Here is an 8796-nt window from a genome sequence, read left to right on the forward strand (position 1 = left end):
ATACTATTATGTTTCCAGGGGTTACTTTAGAATAAAACAAAGCAATTAGGGCTGGATCCAGCACATTTAGTTTTTCAAGCTACATGGCAGACTCTCTCATTCCAAGGAAAAATGGGCCTCAAGACTAACACTAAAGCCAAGACATACCCCCAAACCAACTACACAACCCTAGTACTATGACTGCAAGTCACGAATGTAGAAGCAGAGTGCAGTGTGCATCTTTATAATGGTTTGGGAGGTTGCTACCAGAAAATCGCTTGCTTCTCTCTCTTACTATAACTAGGAAGAGAACATCACTCTGTTCCCTGTGCTTCATGATTCCCATTTCTTGGGACTATCAAACATTTTTCCTCCAAAATCTGCAGGGAAAGGTAGATAATCCAGTCCTAGATCTACTGCTCTGCTCTCTGGCCATTGTGAAAGTCAGAGCACAACTGAGACAGTTTTTGGGGGGAATATATCAAATGAGCTTGTTGTTGGAAAGAGTTGTAAGGAGACTCCTCGTGTGCTAGAGAGAGTTGTAAGTGGATCCCTTCCAGTAGCATAACTAGGGGTAGGTGAGAGGGGTATCTGCTCTCAGTGCCAAGTTGGAGAGAGGCCAGTTTTTACCTCCCATCCCCATGGAGTGCACGCTCCAGCAGGATACCCATGCTGGGAACTCCAAACCAATTCCTTGCTGCTGTTTTAATAGCAACAGTGGGGGCAAGGAAAGCATGTGGCAGCAGCAGACATCACTCAGTCAGGGACTACTTAGGAGTTCCCAGCATGGGTAATGCCCCCAACCCTGGCAATCTCAAAACTGCATGTGCCCCCAACTCCCCTGCAGGGTTTGCCCCAGGTGCCAGTTCTGCTTGTTATGCCATTGACTCCTTTCCATTATTTTCCATCTCCCCAACACTCTACTTTGCAGAGCATGCCTGGTAATTACTAGGCATACTTAAGTTTCTGCCTTGAGCCAACATGTGCTATGAAGGAGACTGACAGAAGAGTTAAATTCTTCAGGACTTATGATTCCTTTATGACTCCCGTTAGCATTGCTGTATAGTGAAAGCATCACCCAAACAAAAATAGAGCTTCTTCAAATAGTGATGCCTTAACGGTTTTCTCTGTAGCTGAAGAAAACATAGGAAAATTCATCCAGCATTAGGTTGTCAGGAGAGTCTACTGACTTGGAGTCTTGGTCTCATTTCTCTGGATGCAAATCAGGCTAGGCAAAATCACTCTCTATCATCTTGTAGGTGTAGCTCAAAACACCTAATTCAGTATACCACAGTGGCAGAGAGAGGTAGATGTCCACTCAGTGAATTACTGTTCGTGGCTGGAAAACCACATGTAGCAAGTTTCTGTGGCTCAGCAGCTGGGGAAGAAAATTTCTGTGAGGTAACAGCCTATGCTTGCATTCCTTCTTTGGCTTTTATGTCCAATCAAAGAAAATCTGAAACCACATGGAAAACTTAAAAAAAATAATCTCCCATTTAGAAATCCTTTTGCCTTTACATAGTATTTTGTTGTGGATTTTTCCATCCCTCTTTTGCATAAAAATATTGTTTTAACCAATGTCTCTTCAAGCAAAAGGAAGGAAGGGACGATTAAGCCTAAGGAACACAAGTTCCCTAAGGTGCTTCACTTTGGAGCGGCTTTATCTGATACCTCATTAGATGACAGTTAATTTGTCACATGATTGGCCACTTCTAAAGCACTCTGCAGCCTCCCATGTGTGTCACGCATGGCTGTAGAGCATTTTCAGGGGGCAGATCACACAACAAAGGTAACTTCTGTCTGCACACATTAACTGTAACACGACAGTTAGTCCCTGTAAAATGGAACAGCCAGCCCTGTTGAGAGCCCAGCTGCACGTATTCGGATAATGAGGGAGTCTCTCGGGGAAGGTTTGAAACCCCAGGGCAGAGAGCACAAAGGTGGCAAATGGTGAGGGGACAGTTTGCAAGCAGGAGGCCATCTGGGAACAAAACAAGTTTGCTACCAAGGAGGAGCCAGGCTGCTGTGCTGGGGTCAGAGCCAAAGGGCTCCCTCCTAATTCCCAGAATAGGGCAGAAGGGTTCGGTTTTATTTATTTGTTGGTCAAAGACTGTGCTTAGGACTGATTGAAGAGCTCCTCAGGGAGCAAAACCCTGAGGTTTCTGCAGGCAAGGCAACCCATTTACAGTAACTAATATCATGTCAATTCTTTAATGTTCAATATAAATATGACAAAATGTTTGGTGGGACCAATTTAAGGCCACTTCTTCCCTTAGTTATACAGCTGCAGAGAACATCAAACGGGAGCATGCCCACCTCTCATCAATGGGAGCTGAATCTATGTCACTGAAGGCATAATTGTGCCCTGTAGATGGTAAGCAACATGACTGACAAAATTAGCTATGACTACTCTGCTACATTATGAAAATAAGGGAAGAGAGATTAAATTTATGTTGCTATTTTTCAGGTTAGTTTTCCTGCAAGTGTCCAACAGCAATAGCACCAGGAGCCTGTGTATGCATTTTTACCCATATTCCTGAATTATTGCCACATATTAAAGATTTACAAAAACAATCTCAATTTTGCTGCTAAAAAATGTGTGCTTGTATCCTACAACATATGCAAGCTGTTTTAATAAGACTATAAATATCTTACCTTTCTTTGTCTTCTAACAGAAACATAAAATTGTATTACTTAAGAGGGATTATATGCCCATACCTTTTCTTGAAGTTACCATGGATACACATACTATTATGGATACTCAACAATGCTGAAAGCTTTATATTGAATCTGAGTCCTTCCAGTTTAAGTTGTAAAACCTCAATAACAGTGTGGTAAGTATCAGAATATTTTTATTATAAAAAATGATTGGGTAGTATTTGGGCCTGCTGTGAAGCACAGAGTTTAAAAAGAAGAATGAAGAGTTTCCCCACAACTGAACGCTGGAGCAGGAGAGAGGGTAGCCAAGTCATTTTGTGTACATGGGCAAATTATTTTGTGAATGATTGTGAAGGGGGCTCCTCTTGCTAAGTAATGACTGTTAAATTTCCACACCCCTGGACTTCATAAAAAAACCTTCGTCTCACCTTGGTATTTGCAAATACCAAATACTCAGCTATATAGCTTAGAGAACATCAAATGGGAGCATGTTCAACTTTGCAGCAGTCACCTTGATCAACAAACAGCATCAGTCCCTTAGAGCATGTCTTAAGCATCAACCATCAGGCTTCATCCAGAGACATGACATTTTTCTAGGAGAATTTGTAACAGGAAACTGGGGCAGGATTTCCTGTTGTCTTTCTAGACAACCAGAACTTGGTGGTGATGGAAAGGGCAGTTTTTCCATTGAATTCATCATTCTGGCAATCATGGCTCTGGGAGCAGAGCCAGCCTTCGCGACATGGCCGTTAATCTGTGGAGTGACTGCTCCATAATGTTGATGCAATCAACTGTATAACAAGCATGACCTAGCAGACCTCTGAACTCAGTTGGACATTTAGATGATCTGAAGACTAAGGTTAAAGCTTACAGAGCTGAGTCAGTCACCTATGGGGCACTTGTGCCATGACTTTAAATATGCTTTGTTTGAATAATTACAGAAAGAACAGTATTCTGTACAGTTCACTAAAAACAGAAAAAACACTTGGCTAGAATTCAGGTGGTATTGCACTATAACCTGGATAAAATATTCTGGATCTGGGTAGAATATTCTCAAAATACTGTACATGCAGACAATGGAAAATGGGTCTAAAGATGAAATCATTACTTCACATCCCTCATCCCTAGGTAGGTCTAAGCAAACAGTTTGGTATAAAAACCCTTATATGCATTTCAATATGGTAGCTTTCAAGTTCAATGAACCTTCATGAAGAGGTTAATTGGTTGGAGTTTCAGCTGCATCATTTTGCATTTTTAAAGAGTATCATTTTCTTTGTTTGGTTTTCATGCCTCTTCTCACATGCGCTTGCTAATGGCTTTTCCGTCCTTTCTAATCCTCGTACGTTGTTAAATTTGCTAGCTGAGTTTAAGGCAGAAATATAATTTCATAAAGTGCATGAAAAATAAGACACTGAAAAAGAGTCTGAAGTAAAATGACTCTCTGGTTAGAGATATCTGAGGTAGAAATAATACAATGAATCATCTAGATAAAACTTGCTGCAGTTAAGATATTTTTGTAAGAAATATGTTTCATCTTCCAGAAATGTCAGTGTTGACTTGGAGAGCGGCTTTAGGGAGATTTTTCTTTTTTTGTTTGTTTTTTGGCCACTGAACTTCTGTCACAGAGATATTGGGGCATTTTATAACACTACCAACGGAATTAAATATGCAATTAAGTAAAAAATTTTACTTCCTAAATTTAATTTAGTATTAGCTATTAGGGCTGTGCACTGGGGGCGGGAGTCAGCCCAACTGGGCTGACTTCCGCCTCCAGCGCAATCTAGCACTGGGGATGGAGCATTAGCCCAACTGGGCTGACTCCCTGCGCTGTCAGATCTTGCGCTAGGGATGGGAAGTCAGCCCAGCTGGACTGACTTCCCAGCCCCAACCCCAGGCCCCAGTTCTATGGTCGAAACATTTGTTTTGAAATGTTTCGACTAGCCTCATTTTGTTTTGAGGCTATTTTGACAGCCTTTGTTTTGCTTTGATTTTGCTGTTTTGACCTTGAAATAAGTCGAAAAAGTGTTGAAATGAAATAGCCGGTGAAATTTTTGCACAGTCCTATTAGCTATAGGTACAAACAGGTACACCAGTTGTATCAATATCAAAGGATACAAGCTGTTAAAATGCAATTGTTACATCTGTGCCATTCTGTAGTGACACAAACATGGCAAAACATCTCCAACTTTATCCCAGCTTTATTTCGGTCAAATTAGGATAAATTAGGTGTCTTGTATTCTTACAGAATTATGCAGACATAACAGATCACAACAGCTAATGTGCACCCCTGAGCAGCAGCTCCCACACCCCACCTCACCCCACTTTTACAGTGGCTAAAACGTGTATTTGTCCATAATCCCTCTCTTATGTCTGTCCACTGTCTTTGGCAATGCTCCAAAGAGTACCAAATCATTTCAATACTTCTTATCTACTCATCACCATGGTGCACATTATCATCTCGTGTTTTACAAAATAATTAAATTGCTGCTGTCACATTTTTAAAAGAAAATCTTAAGTCTACCTACATAATAGATGGATTATTATAAACATCAAACCTGTATTTCATAATTTAATAAGGTACTGCAAAATATCAATTATCTCTTTCCTAGGCTGCATCATATATCCTGAGATCAAACCCATGCATTCAAAGCAGTGCTATTCAACATTGCCGCCATGTTTCTCCTGGACTCAAGCTCAATGTAAAATAAAAGGACAACCCTGAGTACAGGGGCTGAGCCACTAACAGAAAGTCCATGTATTTTTCCCAGTAGACCCATGGAGATTTGTGATAATGGTAACACAGCTGTAAACTATACTATTACATTTCTCTTAGGCCCCTTCCACATGGCAATTCCCCTGAAAAAAATGTTTGTGGGGGTTTCTTTCTCAGAGAATGGCATAGTTAGGGAGTCTGATGTGCCAAGGTGATATTAGGGCTTGATATCATTAGTGTCTCTTGAGAGAAGGCCACGAACTTTAGGAGGGTCTCAGAATCTGCTTTGTTTTCTGAGATGAATTTTGTTCTGTGCAGGTTATGATTTGTGGGAAATTTTATAAGGAAAATTTTGCAGACCATTCCTCATACTAGTACTCTCCCAAAGGTATTTCCATGGGAAAGGATGACAAGGGCACTTAAACATGCTGTAAGATCAATTCCTATTAAATCTATGTTCTTGAAAAGCAATATCCTACCATACTGGCATATTCTGCTGATGGAATATCCATCACTACTAAGACATTTAAAACCAAATGAAACAAAGCCTTGGAGCATATTCTATCAGGGGAATAATGAACACTACAAGAATCAGGAAACTTTGTATTTTGAAGGTTCATATTTGGAGGTGTAATGTGTCAGATATATATATATATATATCTGACATCCCAGCTTATTTTACATACACAGTAAATTTGGCCCAATCCAAATTGAGAAAGTTAGAAAATGCTGAACAAAGAGAGAGCAACTGAATAAGGCAGAGGATGAAATATAAATTCTGCAACATTAGATATTCGATAGCATGAGAAAACCTTAGAAGTAGTAAAGAACAGGAATAACTATAATATTTCATAAAAGAAAGTAAATTGAATTGTTTCTGATCTTATTCCAATATCTCAAAACTAAAACAAAGAACTCACACTTTTCCAGAAAGAATTTATTAAGGAAAATGTTCCAGCAGCCCTGTGATTCCCAATAAAACTCAAGGGAGGGGAGAACTCATTTTTTCTAGGTCATTACTTCTGTCAGGCATTTACTGCTGAAAGTGAAATCTGAAGAGAGAGAGAAAAAAAAACAATAAAAGCATGATTCTGAAAGAAAGAGGAAATAGGGACTCTCTTAAAAAGGTGGGCTGTATAATTCTTTGTAACTAAGTATTATATGACTGTGTATTTGTTAAGCATCAACAATCATGAGAGCTGATTTAATTCTGATTTTGATTTTAAAATAGGATTGTTTGTCTACTGCATGGAGAAGAATTGAATTCACCAAAAAGATTTGTTTATAATGAATTCTTCTGCACTATTTTACATATTAATTATAAGCTAAATGTAAATTGATGTTAACTCGAATTCTATAAACTCACATGGCTCAGTGCTGCTCTTTTCCCATGTGTTCTTCCTTCTGCATCATCCCTGAATCAATGTTAATTATGGTTCTAAGAGCTGGATCAGATCCTAAATTCAATTGCACCAGAAAAAATATAGTCTAACTACAGTAGACTTACTCCTGGATTACACTGGTATAATGGTGATCAGAATCTGACCCTCCTGCTTTTAAATGATATACAAAACTAGGTCCTGACTTCCTTGGCCGATAGAAATCCCATAGTCCTGACCAAATTTCAATTTGTCCTTCTCAGTTCCCCCTGAAGAATTCATTAAATAGAATATTTAACATTAAATAGTTCCTTACCTACCCTGTTGTGCAATGTTGCTGTGCACGGTTACACTGTTACTACATTTCTTTCTAAAGGTAACTTCCTTTGAAAGGTTGAGCAATCCTTACCATGGGTGTTGGGAAAACCTACCTAGCAAATGTTTGGAAACCACTTTGAAATCATTGAATGAAAAACATTACAAAAAAAACAGAGCAATATCTATGAGTTTTAGAGCTAAATCTCACTTCCCAAACTTCACTGCACTTCCCAAACTCTCCCTTCCTACATAGAGAATTTCTGATCCACAAGTGGCTTGCCACAGAGTGCAAAGACTAAACATTATTTCATTTTGTGTCACTAAATGGTACATAAGCAGCCATGTAAATCCAGTTTTTGGTACTTAACCCCATTTTGGGATACTATTTTGCTCTGAGGAGAAATAGATTCCTCTGCAGGTATACCAGATGGAAGCAAAAATGAAGAAGGTCTTCCCACATTTTAGCCCAATAAGCTAGTGGTTAGGTCATTTAACCAGGAAGTGGAAGACCCAGGTTCCAAGCCTCTGTTCCCAATATGGCAGGAACTTTCCCAGTACTGTATGTCCAATTAAACACAAGGTGTAATGGGCCAGCATCAATGGGCCACAAGGTGTAATGGGCCAGCATCAAGGGGAGGGATGGAGAGGACAGGGCTCTTGAATATAGGTCTCCTCCTCACTGGGCAAGTGTCTGAATCACTAAACTACTGGCCTAAAAGATGGGAGTGCTGCCCTTCTCCTCTAGCATTTAACACCTGTTGGCTGTGGTTTGTGCCTAGCAACAATTTTGGGATTGCCTGGCCTTGCATATGTCCCTGGCTGATTCTGTTTCCCCATGCAGCTCCCACCTGCAAAACAGAGCCCAAATGAATAGGGTTGTGCGAGGCTTCAGACAGAGCTTTGGATCCGGAGAAGCTTCGGACACTTCGGGGTCCAAAGCAGCATGTGCGGATTGAAGCGCTGGCTTCGTTAGGCTTGCCAAAGCGGGTTGGAGCTTCCAAAGTGCTTCAGAGCCACCTCGGAGATCTGGCCATAGGGTATAATGGGGAAAAAATAAAATATCTATAGCTTTGTTGTTTTTTGTCCAACTTGGATGAAATTTTCAGGTGTGGTAGACTCTGCAGAGAGCATGAAGTCTGACAAGTTTCAAGAACATAGGTTTAGGAGTTAGAGGGGAACTGAACCTCAAATTCTTGAAAGCCAAACTCATGTCGCGTCATGAGCAAAACTCATGTTACACCCCCTGTGGTGTAACACGTAGACGTGACAGAAGTTTGGCTTTCAAGAATTTGGGGCACAGTTCCCCCAAAACCCCTGAACTGATCTTCTTGAAACTTGGCTGTCTCTGTGGCATCACCAGGGGCCATCATCCCTGCAGTTTTCACACCCCTGTGGTGTAACACACAACCATGACATGAGTTTGGCTTTCAAGAATTTGGAGTATAGTTTCCCCCAAATCCATTCACTGATCTTCTTGAAACTTGGCAAATTTCATGCTCTCAGCAGAGGCTACCATCCCTGCATGTTTTATTCAAATCGAACAAAAAACAACAAAGTTATAGATATTTCATTGATTCCCCCATTATACCCTATGGCCGGCTCTCCAAGGTAGCTCCGAAGCTTCGGAGCCTCTTGGGCCAGATTGAGGCAGAAACCCAGTCCAAAGCTGTGGATCAGATCCCTGACATCTGATGAGGCCGGTTGGATCACTGCCGACTCACACAGGCCTACTAATGAACATGATTAGTA

The sequence above is a fragment of the Alligator mississippiensis genome, chromosome 2 (assembly GCF_030867095.1).
Source record: "Alligator mississippiensis isolate rAllMis1 chromosome 2, rAllMis1, whole genome shotgun sequence".
Classification (NCBI taxonomy): domain Eukaryota; kingdom Metazoa; phylum Chordata; order Crocodylia; family Alligatoridae; genus Alligator; species Alligator mississippiensis.